The sequence below is a fragment of the Sus scrofa genome, chromosome 14 (assembly GCF_054392235.1).
Source record: "Sus scrofa isolate SSC_HxYL_T2T_F1_AM1 chromosome 14, Sscrofa_HxYL_maternal_Yorkshire_Landrace_v2.0, whole genome shotgun sequence".
NCBI lineage: Eukaryota > Metazoa > Chordata > Mammalia > Artiodactyla > Suidae > Sus > Sus scrofa.
In genome coordinates, this window is record NC_139396.1 from 27,652,169 (window position 1) to 27,666,119 (window position 13,951).

Here is a 13,951-nt window from a genome sequence, read left to right on the forward strand (position 1 = left end):
AGAGAGATGAGAGAGTGAAGGTGTGGGGCAGGGAAGGGTGAGCCGAGGCAAGAAAGTGGGGGTGGGAGGAACACACAGAGCCTGGGGTGTTCTCATCCCAGCCAACCCCCTAGGCTCAGAGGAGCCAAGCCCTGAACACCTCAGCCAGAGAGATTGCTATCTTCCTTCTTCTTCCTCTTCCTCTTCTTCTTTTTTTTTTTTGTCTTTTTTTTTTGTCTTTTTGTCTTTTTAGGGCCCCACATGCAGCATATGGAGGTTCCCAGGCTAGGGATCGAATCAAAGCTAGAGCTGCCGGCCTACACCAGAGCCACAGCAACACGGGATCCGAGCCGCATCTGCGACCTACACCACAGCTCACAGCAATGCCAGATCCTTAACCCCCCGAGGGAGGCCAGGGATTGAACCCAAAACCTCATGGTTCCTAGTCGGATTCATTTCTGCTGCACCACAATGGGAACTCCTGACTTCTTGACAGGAAGCTTTTCTACACCAAGAAATAAGGACCCTGAGGATGTCACCATGAATGACACTCAGGGAAATCTGAATCAAACAAACAACAGTGGTGATAAAGGGTATGTAGAAGGTGGAAAAGCACAGGCTTTGCACTCAGACAGATATGGTCAACACGTTTACACTCACTTTCTAGCTGAGTGACCTTGGACAAGTTATTCAACCTCTCAGAGCTTCAGTTTCTTCATCTGTCAAATGGGATAATAAAAGAGGCTTGTTGTCACCGCGAAATGAGAAATTACATAAATTATGAAGCTCTGGCTGGTACACAAGATGTGTCCTGTCACTCGTCAGTGATGTTATCATCACCATCACCATAATTTTTTTTTTTTTTTTTTAATGGCCGAAGGTGTGGCATATGGAATTTCCCAGGCTAGTGGTCGAATTGGACCTGCAGCTGCTGGCCTATGCCACAGGCACAGCAACAGCACCGCGGGATCCAAGCTGCATCTTCGACCTACACCACAGTGTCTGGCAATGCCGGATCCTTAACCCACTGAGCGGGGCGAGAGATCGGACCTTCATCCTCATAGATAGGAGTCAGGTTCCTTTCCACTGAGCCTCAACGGGAACTCCATCATCGCCATCATTATTGACAGTCCTTGCCTGCAAGGAGCCCACACCACAGTCTGCTAGGGAGGAATGATAGGTTTCAGAGCTCTAATTAGAGAACAAGGTGTCTACAACTAGATGGATGGTACAGATGAGTATTCAGAGAAGGAGGAGACAGGACCAGCTCCAAGGAGCAGGTGGAGCACAGCCATGAGGAGACGGTGGAAGCAGCAGTGTGGTGGGAGACGGGAGGGCTTGGTGCAGGGACAGCAGGCAGACCCTGGGTGGGGGACACTCTATGAGAGGAACTCAGGGGCTGCAGACTTTGGCACCAAAGGTTAGAGGCGGTGACAGTGGACAGAAAGTGAACAGTTCACAGAATGCAGACACGCAGAAGCCAATCCTACCCTAAATGGGTGTGGAGAACCTGGGCAAGTTTGGTCAGATCCTGAACAGTGTGGGGTATTAGTTACACTAAGGCAGGATCGAGCACTCCCTTGGCTAAATATAAATAGTTCCTGCCCTTCACACGCCAACACCGAGATGTTGAAACTCCAGAGAGACGCAACATGTCATCTCATGGTTATGGTCCGCATCAGACTAACACCTGGCCCTATAACCAACCTGAGAACAGCAACTTGGTTTCTCCCTCTGTAAAGGAAGACTAGTCTCAGCACATCCTGCCTCCCACGTCACAGGATGGCACGTGGAGACCGCGTGAGATCATGGGTCCCAAGTTGAGAACAATAACCATCTGAATGAGCTTTTGTGGAGCTAGCTGGGTGCTAGCATCAGGTGAAGGCGTAAACCCTCTCAGAGCTCCTGCCTCTTCTTGCCTCAGAGGACTTCTCTGCAGATCACATGAGAAAACACATGGTAAGAAGAAAGCATAACATGCCAAATATAACTAACTCCGGATGAAACCAAACAACCGCCAAGATGCACTTCTGCTGCATTTTTATTTTTAATAACTTTTTATGTAGAAAGAGGAGAAAATTTAATTCTAAAATTTAAGAGAGGAGTTCCCATTATGGCCCAGTGGAAATGAATCTGACTTGTACCCATGAAGATATAGGTTCAATCCCTGCCCTCACTCAGTTGGTTAAGGACCCGGCATTGCCGTGAGCTGTGGTGTAGATCGCAAATGTAGCTTGGACCTAGTGTTGCTGTGGCTGTAGCATAGGCCAGCAGCTGTAGCTCCAATTCAACCCCTAGCCTGGGAACTCCATATGCCATGGGTACAGCCCTAAAAAAAAGTAAAATTAAGAGAGAATTTTTTTTTTTGGCCATGTCCATGGCATGCAGAAGTTCCCAAGCCACAGCATTAACCCAAGCCTCAGCTTTCACAACGCCAGATCCTTAAACTGCTGAACCACCAGGGAACTCCTGAGAGAAAACTTAAATCATTTGTTTCCTCACCATTCAAAAATATAAGTAGGAGTTACCATTGTGGCTCAGCAGTAATGAATCCAACTTGTATCCGTGAGAATGCAGGTTCGAACCCTGGCCTTGCTCAGTGAGTCAGGGACCCAGCGTTGCCGTGAGCTGTGGTGTAGGTAGCAGATGCAGCTGAGATCCCATGTTGCTGTGGCTGTGGCATAGGCCTGAGGCTACAGCTCCAATTCAACCCCTAGCCTGGGAATTTCCATATGCCATGAATACTGCCCTAAAAAGACAAAAGAAATAAAAAGAAATATGTGTATAAGTTATATACTTTATTGGCAAAAATAGAAAGTATAAATACTGTTTTACACCCTGCTCCTTTCACTGACCAAATAACTTTTCTGTTAATTATGCAGTCTTTCTACAATAAGGTTTTATTTTTTCCTCACGCCCACAGTATGCGGAAGTTTCCAGGCCAGAATACACACACACACACACACACACATAGGAGTTCCCATCATGGCTCAGTGGTTAACGAACACAGCTAGGATCCACAAGGATGCAGGTTCAATCCCTGGCCTATCTCAGTGGGTCAAGGATGCGGTGTTGCCATGAGCTGTGGTGGTCACAGACACGGCTTGGATTTGGTGTTGCTGTGCTGTGGTGTAGGCCAATAGCTGTAGCTCTAATTAGACCCCGAGCCTGGGAACCTCCACATGCCACAGGTGTGGCCCTAATAAAGACAAAAGACAAAACTAAACACAAATTTTTTAATTAAAAAAATATGGGCGTTCCCATCATGGCTCAGTGGAAACGAATCTGACTAGCATCCATGAGGACACAGGTTCAATCCCTGGCCTTGCTGAGTGGGTTAAGGATCCGGCATGGCCATGAGCTGTGGTGTAGATCACAGACACGTCTCAGATCGAGCATTGCTGTGGCTTGGTATAGGTCGGTGACTACAGCTCCAATTCACCCTCCAGCCTGGGAACTTCCATATGCCACAGGTGCGGCCCTAAAAGGACAACAACAACAAAAGAGGAAGAAGAAGACAATAGGCAGATGATGGGAATAAGACTTGGTCCATAAGAAGTCAAGCTAGAATCAAATTCAGGTCTGAGTACAAAGGCTGGGTTCTTCGTGGTGGAAGCGCACAGAGAAAATATAGTGTCTAAGCTAGCAGAGGATGAGGCTGATGATGAAAAAAATTTACAGTTTCTAAATTTTTTTTTTAAATTTTAGTTTTCATTTTTTGTTGGCCACTCTCATGGCATGCAAAAGTTCCCAGGCCAGGGATTGAAACTGCACCACAGCTGCAACCCAAGCTGCAGTGACAAAGCCAGATCCTTAACCACTAGGCTACCAAGGAACTCCTTTGTGCACTTTTTAGACTCAAAATGTTTATGTATGTTTCCCCATGGTTGAACAAAGCGTGGAGCTCTCATGGACCAATGAATGCAGACATGTCCAGACAGCACATAAAAGCCACCTTGTTCACTTACAAGTGTTGACAATGACAGGAGTGGGCAATGACTATTTATGAGAAGTATGTGGATTTCCCAGTGCTTATTTATACTTTATGAATTTGAAATTATGTTTAGACCTGCTACAACCCTCACCCATCACCTATTTCAAACTTACTAAAGAACATTAATTCTAAAAACTGGACACATTTCTGAGTCTTCACTCAACTAAAGAATATGATAAGTTTTCAAGGGTTTTTTGTTTGTTTTGGGTTTTTTTTTTTTTTTTCCTCTTTTTAGGGCCGAACCTGGCATATGGACGTTCCTACGCTAGGGGTCGAATCTGAGCTATGGCTGCTGGCCTATGCCAAAGCCACAGCAATGGGGGATTTGAACCGTGTCTATGGCCTACACTACAGCTCATGGCAACACCCAATCCTTAACCCACTGAGCATGGCCAGGAATCATTCTCATGGATACTAGCTGGGTTCATTATCACTGAGCCACAATGGGAACTCCAGTTTTTAAGTTTTTTTTAAACTTAAATATGTAACAATTTTAAGTCATGGAAAAATACCAAATTATGTTTAATAACTCTGAAAATATATTAGAGAGATACTAATAAAATGTTGGAGGGACAGGAGAAACTTCAAGGGAAGATGATTAAGAACAATGAAGAAGGAGTTCCTGTCGTGGCGCAGTGGTTAATGAATCCGACTAGGAACCATGAGGTTGCGGGTTTGGCCCCTGCCCTTGCTCAGTGGGTTAAGGATCCGGGGTCGCCGTGAGCTGTGGTGTAGGTCACAGACGCGGCTGGGATCCTGCGTTGCGTGGCTGTGGCGTAGGCCAGCGGCTACAGCTCTGATTTGATCCCTAGCCTGGGAATCTCCATATGCCACGGGAGCGGCCCAAGAAATGGCAAAAAGACAAAACAACAACAACAACAACAACGAAGAGGAGTTCCTGTCGTGGCACAGCGGAAACGAATCCGACTAGGAACCATGAGGCTTCGGGTTCGATCCCTGGCCTTGCTCAGTGGGTTAAGGATCCAGCGTTTCCGTGAGCTATGGTGTAGGTCACAGACATGGCTTGGACCTGGTGTTGCTGTGGCTGTAGTGTAGGCTGGCGGCTACAGCTCCGATTCGACCCTTAGCCTAGGAACCTCCATATGCCATGGGAGCAGCCAGAAAAGACTAAGAAAAAGAGAGAGAGAAAGGGAAGGACTAATCAGATAGAACCATGATGCTGGACTAGTCGCTAAGCTATACCTGAAGTGAACGAGCATAAAGGTAGGAACTATGGAATTATCACTGGGCACCACATGACGAGGTACTGGGGACAATACTTAGACATACTGAATACGCAAACTCCTGCCAAGCTGGAAAGGCTTCCCTCCACACACTCAGTGTTTGCCACCCTTACTCTATTTAGAGAGTTGTATACAGAAGAACCTAGAGAGAAGACATAGGAAAATTCAATGCAAAGATAGCTTTTATGTTGATGGTACCAAAGTTAAATTACTGATACCAATTCCCCTGGAAACAATCCATCTTTATTTTTCTAAGATACATCCAGATGGACAACTTGGTCTCAACATAAACTGGAATCCATCCATTCAGTCAACAAAAATTTATTGGGTAGTGACTGTGTATCAGGCATTGTTTCAGGCAATGAGAATACTGAAGTGGGAGAAGGGAAGACAGTCCCTGCTTTTAGGGAGTTATGTTCTGGTAAGAGGAAGACATCCGGATAAACTCTATATTCGCTGGTGATAAGTGCCGAAGAGAAAAATGTCAGTAGCCATATATAGGGATGTCCTGGAGGAATGGGAGGTTGCCATCTTAAACACAGACATCAGAGAAGGTCTTCTCAAAAAAAGGCGACTTCTGGAGTTCCCGTCGTGGCGCAGTGGTTAATGAATGCAACTAGGAACCATGAGGTTTCCGGTTCAATCCCTGGCCTTGCTCAGGGGGTTAAGGATCTGGCGTTGCCGTGAGCTGTGGTGTAGGTAGTAGAGGCGGCTTGGATCCCACTTTGCTGTGGCTGTGGTGTAGGTCCAATTAGACCCCTAGCCTGGGAATCTCCATATGCCAAGGGAAGTGGCCCTAGAAAAAGGCCAAAAAAAAAAAAAAAAAAAGCGACTTTAGGCTTAAAAACCGTGAAGGGAGGGAGGCAGCCATGCAGAATTATGTGAGGGAAAAACATTCCCTTTAGCAGGCTCGGAGGCCCTGAAGAGGGAGCAGACCAGATACAGCAAGAGGACCAGTGCAGCTGAAACAGGGAGCAAGGGAACGTGGTAGGAGTTGAGGACAGAGTGATAGTGGGTGGAGGGACAGATTATGCAGCGCTGTGGAGGCTGGTCTAAAACCTCTGTTTTGGGAGCTCCCATTGTGGCACAGCGGAAATGAACATGACTCGTGTCCATGAGGGTGTAAGTTCGATCCCTGGCCTCCCTCAGCGGGTCAAGGATTCGGTGTTTCTGTGAGCTGTGGTATAGGTCGCAGATGTGGCTGAGAACCCACGTTGCTATAGCTATGGCACAGGCCAGCAGCTGCAGCTCTGATTCCACTCCTAGCCCGGGAATCTCCATATGCCGCAGGTGCGGCCCTAAAAAGCAAAAATAAAAATAAAAATAGAAGCTCTGTTTTGGGAGTTCCCATTGCAGGTCAGAAGCTTAAGGACCTAACTAGTATCCATAAGGATGCAGGTTTGATCCCTGGCCTCTCTCAGGGGGTTAACAATCCTGCATTGCCAAGAGACCCCTAGCCTGGGAACTTCCATATGATGCAGGTATGCCCCCCCCCCAAAAAAAAACCCTCTGTTTTGGAGCTCCTCTGGTGGCTCAGCGGCTTAAGGATCCAGCATTGTCACTGGCCGTGGCTTGGGTTGGCCCAGGAACATTCACATGCTATGGGTGCAGCCAAAAAAAAAAAAAAAAAAAAACCTCTGGTTTGTACTCTAAAATGGGAAGCTACTGGGTAGTTTAGAGCAGAGACTGATCTTATGTGAAAATGTTTATGCTATGTTGAGACTTGGCTGAGGGAGGCCAGTTAGGAGGCTATTATAATAATCACAGCCTCCTCCCTAGAGGTGGCCTGGACCAAGGTAGGAGGTCAGTGAAGGTGGTGAGAAGTAGTACGATTCTGGATATATCTGGAAGAGCAGACGTGCTAAATGTATCACATGAGAAAAAGAGAGGAGTCAAGAATACCTGCTAGGTTTTTGGCTTGAACTACCAGAAGGGATGGAGTTGCCAGGTACAGAGATGAGGAAAAGTCTGGAGTAGTTGGAGCAGGAAGATCAAGACTTCGAATGTGGATACAGGCTGAGATGCCTAGCAGACATCCAAGTGGAGGTGGGATAGGCAGAGATACACATCTGGACCTGAGAGAGGTCCAGACTGAGATAAGCAATGAGGAGTCATCCGTGTATAGCACATAGTTCGAAGCCCAGAAACTGGACCATTGTGAAGAGAGCAAATAGAGAAAAAATGGAAGAGTTTGGGGGACTGAATCCTATAGCTCTCTGATGTTTTCACAAAAGGAGATGGGGAGGAACCAGCAAAGAAATTGCTGCAAAATGATGCAAACAAATTAGGATAAATTGTTCATAGAGCACATGTAATAGCTTGAACTTGGATAAGATATTCAGACCACATTCCTATTATTCTGCTGATATGTAAACATATTCAGACCACATATTCCTTTTATTCTACTGATATGTATTCGAAACTGTCCTTTATTCATTCAGCATTTCCAGTGCCCATCAAGAATTCACAGGAACTGGAGTTCCCGTCGTGGCTCATCCGAAGCAAATCTGACTAGTAACCATGAGGTTGTGGGTTCAATCCCTGGCCTCCTCAGTGGGTTATGGATCCAGCGTTGCCATGAACTGTGGTATAGGTCACAGATGCAGCTCAGCATCTGGTATTGCTGTGGCTGTGGTATAGGCCAGCAGTTACAGCCCCAATTTGACCCCTAGCTTGGGAAACTCCAAATGCCACAGGTGCGGCCCTAAAAAGCAAAAAGCAAAAAAAAAAGAATTCGCAGGAATAGACTTTTGACAGAATCTGCTTATAGCTTCTGAAATCTGCATTTAGACCTCCAAAAGCTATACTCTTAAAGAGTCTGACTGTTAGTGTCATTAAAGTTATCAGACAAAAATTAGATTATTGTCTTTACTATGAAAAAATAAAACAAAATAAAATGGTTTAAATAACAAATTAAATTCTGCTAGAATCAGAGATGTGATTATCCCTGATTCAGCTAGTAATGATTTACAACTTTCTTTTGAGACCAGATAAGAGAATGAACCCTCCTCCAGAGAAAATGAAGAGGGAGGAGTTGGAACAAATAAAGAAAGCAGAGGAGTTCCCTAGCGGCTCACTGGGTTCAGGATCTACTCTTTTCACTGCAGTGGCTCTGGTTACTGTTGTGGCGTGGGTTTGATCCCTAGCCCAGGAACTTCCACATGCTGTGGGTGTGGCCAAAAAAAAAAAAAGGGAAGAAAATAGAATAGTGCTGAAAGTACATCAGCCTAATAAGAGGGAAAATTGGAGAATATTCTTAACAGCAATTATAATAATTATTGTTCGGAAGTAAGCCCCCAAATGTTAAAGATAGAGGGCTCAATTTAAGTATTCTCTCTTCTTGTCCTTTTGGCATAACAAACGCTGTGGAAATCCAATAAGAACTGAGTAAGGAAACTGGCTAAATAAATTTTGGTGGAAGACAATGATGTGGAGTACTATTTAGCCATCAAAAATCATAAATTAGAAGAGTATGTAATAACTCAGAACAATTTTTATATTGAGAAAAAAGCCATATAAACGTCTCAATTTTAGGAGTTCCTGTCATGGCGCAGTGGTTAATGAATCTGACTAGGAACCATGAGGTTGCCAGTTCAATCCCTGGCCTTGCTCAGGGGGTTAACATCTGGCATTGCTGTGAGCTGTGGTGTAGGCTCGGATCCTGCGGTGCTGTGGCTCTGGTGGCTACAGCTCTGACTCAACCCCTAGCCTGGGAACCTCCATATGCCGTGGGAGCGGTCCAAGAAAAAAAAAAAGACAAAAAAGAAGTCTCAATTTAAAATTTTTATACAATTTTTAAAGGTTACTTTCCATTTATAGTTATTCCAAAGTATTGGCTATAGTCCCTGTGCTGTACAATACATCCTTGAGCCTATCTTATACCTAGTAGTTTGTACCTCCCACTCCCCTATCCCTGTATTTTCCCTCCTCTCCCACAACCTGATCCATTGGTAACCACTACTTTGTTCTCTTTATCTGAGTCTTCTTCTTGTTATATTCACTAGTTTATTCTAGTTTTTAGTTTCCACTATAAGTGATATCATACAATATTTGACTTTCTCTTTCTGACTTATTTCACTTAGCATAAGCCCTCCAAGTCTATCCATGTTGCTGCAAATGGCAACATTTTGTTCTTTTTTATGGCTGAGTAGTGTTCCACATTTTCTTAATCCATGCATTTGTTGCTGGACACTTAGGTTGTTTCAATGTCTCAGCAATTGTAAGTAAAGCTACTATAAGCATTGGGGTACATGTTTCATTTTGTGTTTTTGTTGTTTTTCAGATGTATACCTCATATGGTAATTCTATTTTTAGTTTTTAAAGAAACCTCCATACTGTTTGTACAATTGCGGCACCAATTTACATTCCCACCAACAGTGTACAAGGGTTCTTTTTTCCCCAGTTCCTTGACAATATTTGTTATCTGCAGACTTTGATAACAGCCATTCTGACAGGTGTGAGGTGATATTTCATTGTGGTTTTGATTTGCTTTTCTTTTATAATTAGTGATGTTGAGCATCTGTTCATGTGCTTGTTGGCCATCTGCGATTCTTTGGAAAAATGTCTATTCAGTTCTTCTGCCCATTTTTAAATTGGGTTTTAGGGGTTTTTTTGATATTGAGTTGTTACATTCCATATATAGTTATTATAAAATATAGGCTACACTCCACATGTTGTAGAATATATACTTGTAGCTTATTTCATACCTAATAGCCTGTACCTCTTAATCCCCTAGTCCTATATTGCCGCTCCCTGCTTCCCTCTTCCTACTGGAACCACTAGTTTGTTTTCTACATCTGTGTCTGCTGCTTTTTTGTTATATTCACTAATTTATTGTACTTTTAAAATTCCATATATAGGAGTTCCTGTCGTGGCGCAGTGGTTAACGAATCCGACTAGGAACCATGAGGTTGCGGGTTCGATCCCTGCCCTTGCTCAGTGGGTTAAGGATCCGGCGTTGCCGTGAGCTGTGGTGTAGGTTGCAGACGCGGCTCGGATCCTGCGTTGCTGTGGCTCTGGCGTAGGCCGGTGGCTAGAGCTCCAATTGGACCCCTAGCCTGGGAACCTCCATATGCCACGGGAGCGGCCCAAGAAATAACTAAAAAAAAAGACAAATAAATAAATAAATAAATAAATAAATAAAATTCCATATATAAGTGATATCATACAGTACTTACCTTTCTCTGACTTATTTCACCTAGCAAATGCTCTCCTAATCCATCCACATTGCTGCAAATGGCAAACTTTCATTCTTTTTTATGGCTGAGTAGTATTTCTGTGTATGTGCACATGCGTGTACAAGAAAGATAGAGACAGAGCATGTTTTTTTTAAATTTCCAAATTTTCTACAATGAATAAGTATCTTTGTAAAAAGCAAAACAAAAGTTAAACCTAGGAGCTGCTAGAAAGTAGAAAACCCAGAGAATGAAATCAAAGCAGTTTTACCTAGTGCTCCAGGTAATGGTTAAGAGCCATTGTGTGTAGCTCTGAAAGGGACAGGAAGAGTGTTCCTTTTGTTATGTTAGGTTTAGTTATAAAATCAATACGGAGAAAAGTTGAAAAAAGTCTGGTTAGCAACCATTACAGCAAAAAAATAGTAATGTGTTATTAAATTGACAAAAAATGTTAAATGTTGAGCCAATAATCAAAAAGATGTAGCAAAACATATATACATTCTTACATATTATATGTATTCATGTATACATTTTCTCAGTGGTGAGACATATCAGCACAACCCTTTTTGAAAGCAATTCAGCAACATGGATGAACAACCATAAAATAATGTGCATATTTAAAATGGTACAAGAGTTCCCGTCATGGCTCAGTGGTTAATGAATACAACTAGGAGCCATGAGGTTGTGGGTTCGGTCCCTGCCCTCACTCAGTGGGTTAAGGATCCGGCGTTGCCGTGAGCTGTGGTGTAGGTTGCAGATGCAGCTAAGATCCTGTGTTGCTGTGGCTGTGGTGTAGGCCGGTGGCTACAGCTCCAAGTGGACCCCTAGTTTGGCACCTCTGTGGCCCTAGAAAAGACAAAAAATAAAATAAAAAATTAAAAAAATAAAATGGTAGGAGTTCCCGTTATGGTGCAGTGGAAACGCATCCAACTAGCAACCATGAGGTTGCAGGTTCAATCCCCTGGCCTCCTTCAGTGGGCTGAGGATCTGGCGTTGCCATGAGCTGTGGTGTAGGTTGCAGACACAGCTCAGATCTGGCATTGCAGTGGCTGTGGCATAGTCTGGCAGCCGTAGCTCCGATTGGATCCCTAGCCCAGGGAACCTCCATATGCCATGGGTGCAACCCTAAAAAGCAAAAGAAAGAAAGAAAGAAAACGGTACAGCCACTGTGGAAACAGTTTGACGGTTTCTGATAAAATTAGGCATATAACTATCATCCGACCCAACAATTGCACTTATGGGCATTTATCCCAGAGAAAGAAAAACTTACTTTCACACAAAGACTTGTACAGTTATGTTCATAGTAGTTTTATCCGTGATAGTCTCAAACTGGAAACAACTCAGATGTCTTCAAATGATAGCTAAACTGTGGATACTCAGCAATAAAAAGAAATAAACTGGTGGAGTTCCCGTCATGGCTCAGTGGTTAACGAATCCGATTAGGAACCATGAGGTTACGGGTTCGATCCCTGGCCTTGCTCAGTGGGTTAAAGAATCCGGTGTTGCCATGAGCTGTGGTGTAGGTTGCAGACTCGGCTCGGATCCCGAGTTGCTGTGGCTCTGGCGTAGGCCAGCGGCTACAGCTCCGATTCGACCCCTAGCCTGGGAACCTCCATATGCCTCGGGAGCTGCCCAAGAAACGGCAAAAAAAAAAAAAAAGACAAAAAAAAAAAAAAAAAGAAACAAACTCGTGATACATGCATGATATATGCAACAATTTGGATAATCTCCAGGAAATTATACTGAGTAATCAAAGCAATCCCAAGAAGTCACATATTGTATGATTCCATTTTTGAATGATTTCCACTCTGGAAACAACAAAAGCATAAAGACAGAGAACAGATTAGCAGTTGCCAGGGATAGATGGGAGGGGAGGAAGTTGCTTTAAGAGGGCCCTAGAGGGAGTTCCTGCAGTGGCGCAGCACAATCCATGAGGATGCAGGTTCAATCCCTAGCCCCCTCTCAGTGCATCAATGATCCAGCATTGCCGTGAGCTGTGGTGTTGGTCGCAGATGTGGCTCAGATCCCAAGTGGCTGTGGCTGTGGCATAGGCTGGCAGCTGTAGCTCTGATTCAGCCGCTAGCCTGGGAACTTCCATATTTTGCAGGTGCAGCCTTGAAAAGAAAAAAACAAAAATAAATTAAAATTTTTTTAAAAATAAATAAAAGGGCCCTAGAGAGATCCTTATGGTGATAGAAGGTGTTTTGATTGACAATGTTGATATTCTGGCTTACAATATCCTACTATTGGGGAAACTGAGTAGAGAATTTGGCTCTTCGCATTATTTCTTACAACTACATATGTATCTATTATCTCAAAATAAAAATTTTTACTTAAGAAAAAGTGCATCTTGGAGTTCCTGTAGCCGCTCAGCGGTTCATGAACCTGACTAGCATTCATGAGGACGCAGGTTTGATCCCTGGCCTCGCTCAGTGGGTCAAGGAGCCCTCTTGCCATGAGCTGTGGTGTAGGTCGCAGATGCGGCTCAGATCTGGTGTTGCTGGGGCTCTGGTCTGGCGGCAACAGCTCCGATTAGACCCCTAGCCTGGGAACCTCCATATACCACCACTGAGGCCCTAAAAAGAAAAAAAAAAAAAAAAAAAAAGTACATCATCTTGTGGCTAGGTATCACAAATTTGGAAATTCACCCTAGGAATATAATCCAAAAGAATAAAAAATTTTAAATGCACCAGGTGTTCACTACGTTGTTATTTACAACACTAGAAAAGATATAATTTAAGTGATCAAACCGGAAAACAGACAAATCATGATAATTCATGAGAATTACGTGCAGTCGTTTGATGCAGCAACGAAGAAAGGTTATTTGAAATGGGAGGATTCAAAATTGTGGTACAAAAGAAATCTCTGAAGGAGATTGGAATATAGCAGAAAAGTTTTAGTAGTTACTCCATGTGTGATTCTAACAAAAGTCTTCCTTCTCTCAAGCTTTCTGTAATGTTGTTACACGGTTTTCACATGATTTGGGGGTGGGAGGAATGACAGTAGAGAATCTTTTTTTCTAGGTTAAATTACAAATGTTGGAGTCACGAGAAAAGTTATTTAAAATTGCCCCTCCCAGTAGAGCAAACTTCGTTTTTCTGGTTCCAGGATTGGACCAAGAATGCACACAACGGCCCAAAGTCACGAAGCCAGGGCAGGTGCCGTTATGCATTAGTTGCTCCAGCGCTGTGCCCGGTAAGGGATCCCTGAACAAGAGCGAGGCCTGGCCCAGAACTCCCCGATTCTGAGTCGGGGGTCTTGCTTTCTACACCGCGTCCCACGCCCCATCGTGAGCCTCGACCCGGATGCTCCACAGCAGCGAATCCCCACATTGCATCATGTTCGCCGCCCGACCCCCAGACCCAGAGCTGAACGGCTCCACTTCAAGCTCCGGGGCACGACCCCCAAGCGCTGCAACGTGGCGTAACCTAAACCAGTCCCCTCTTCCTTTTTCGCCCTCTCAACCCAGCTTTTCCCGACTCCGGGAAGAACCGGGAAGAGAAGGCGGAGGGGAGCGAGGAGCCGCGGGATAAATAGTGTGGCCCAGCCCCACCCCCCGA

At 44.4% G+C, this 13,951-nt stretch overlaps 1 non-coding gene across 1 annotated transcript; it reads right to left on the reverse strand.

Annotated features, from left to right (window-relative positions):
- Positions 1-13,827: 13,827 nt before the first annotated feature.
- MIR320 (microRNA mir-320) lies at positions 13,828-13,907 on the reverse strand. The gene has a single exon (NR_035382.1). It is a non-coding gene; the product is annotated as a microRNA mir-320 (primary transcript).
- Positions 13,908-13,951: the final 44 nt, after the last annotated feature.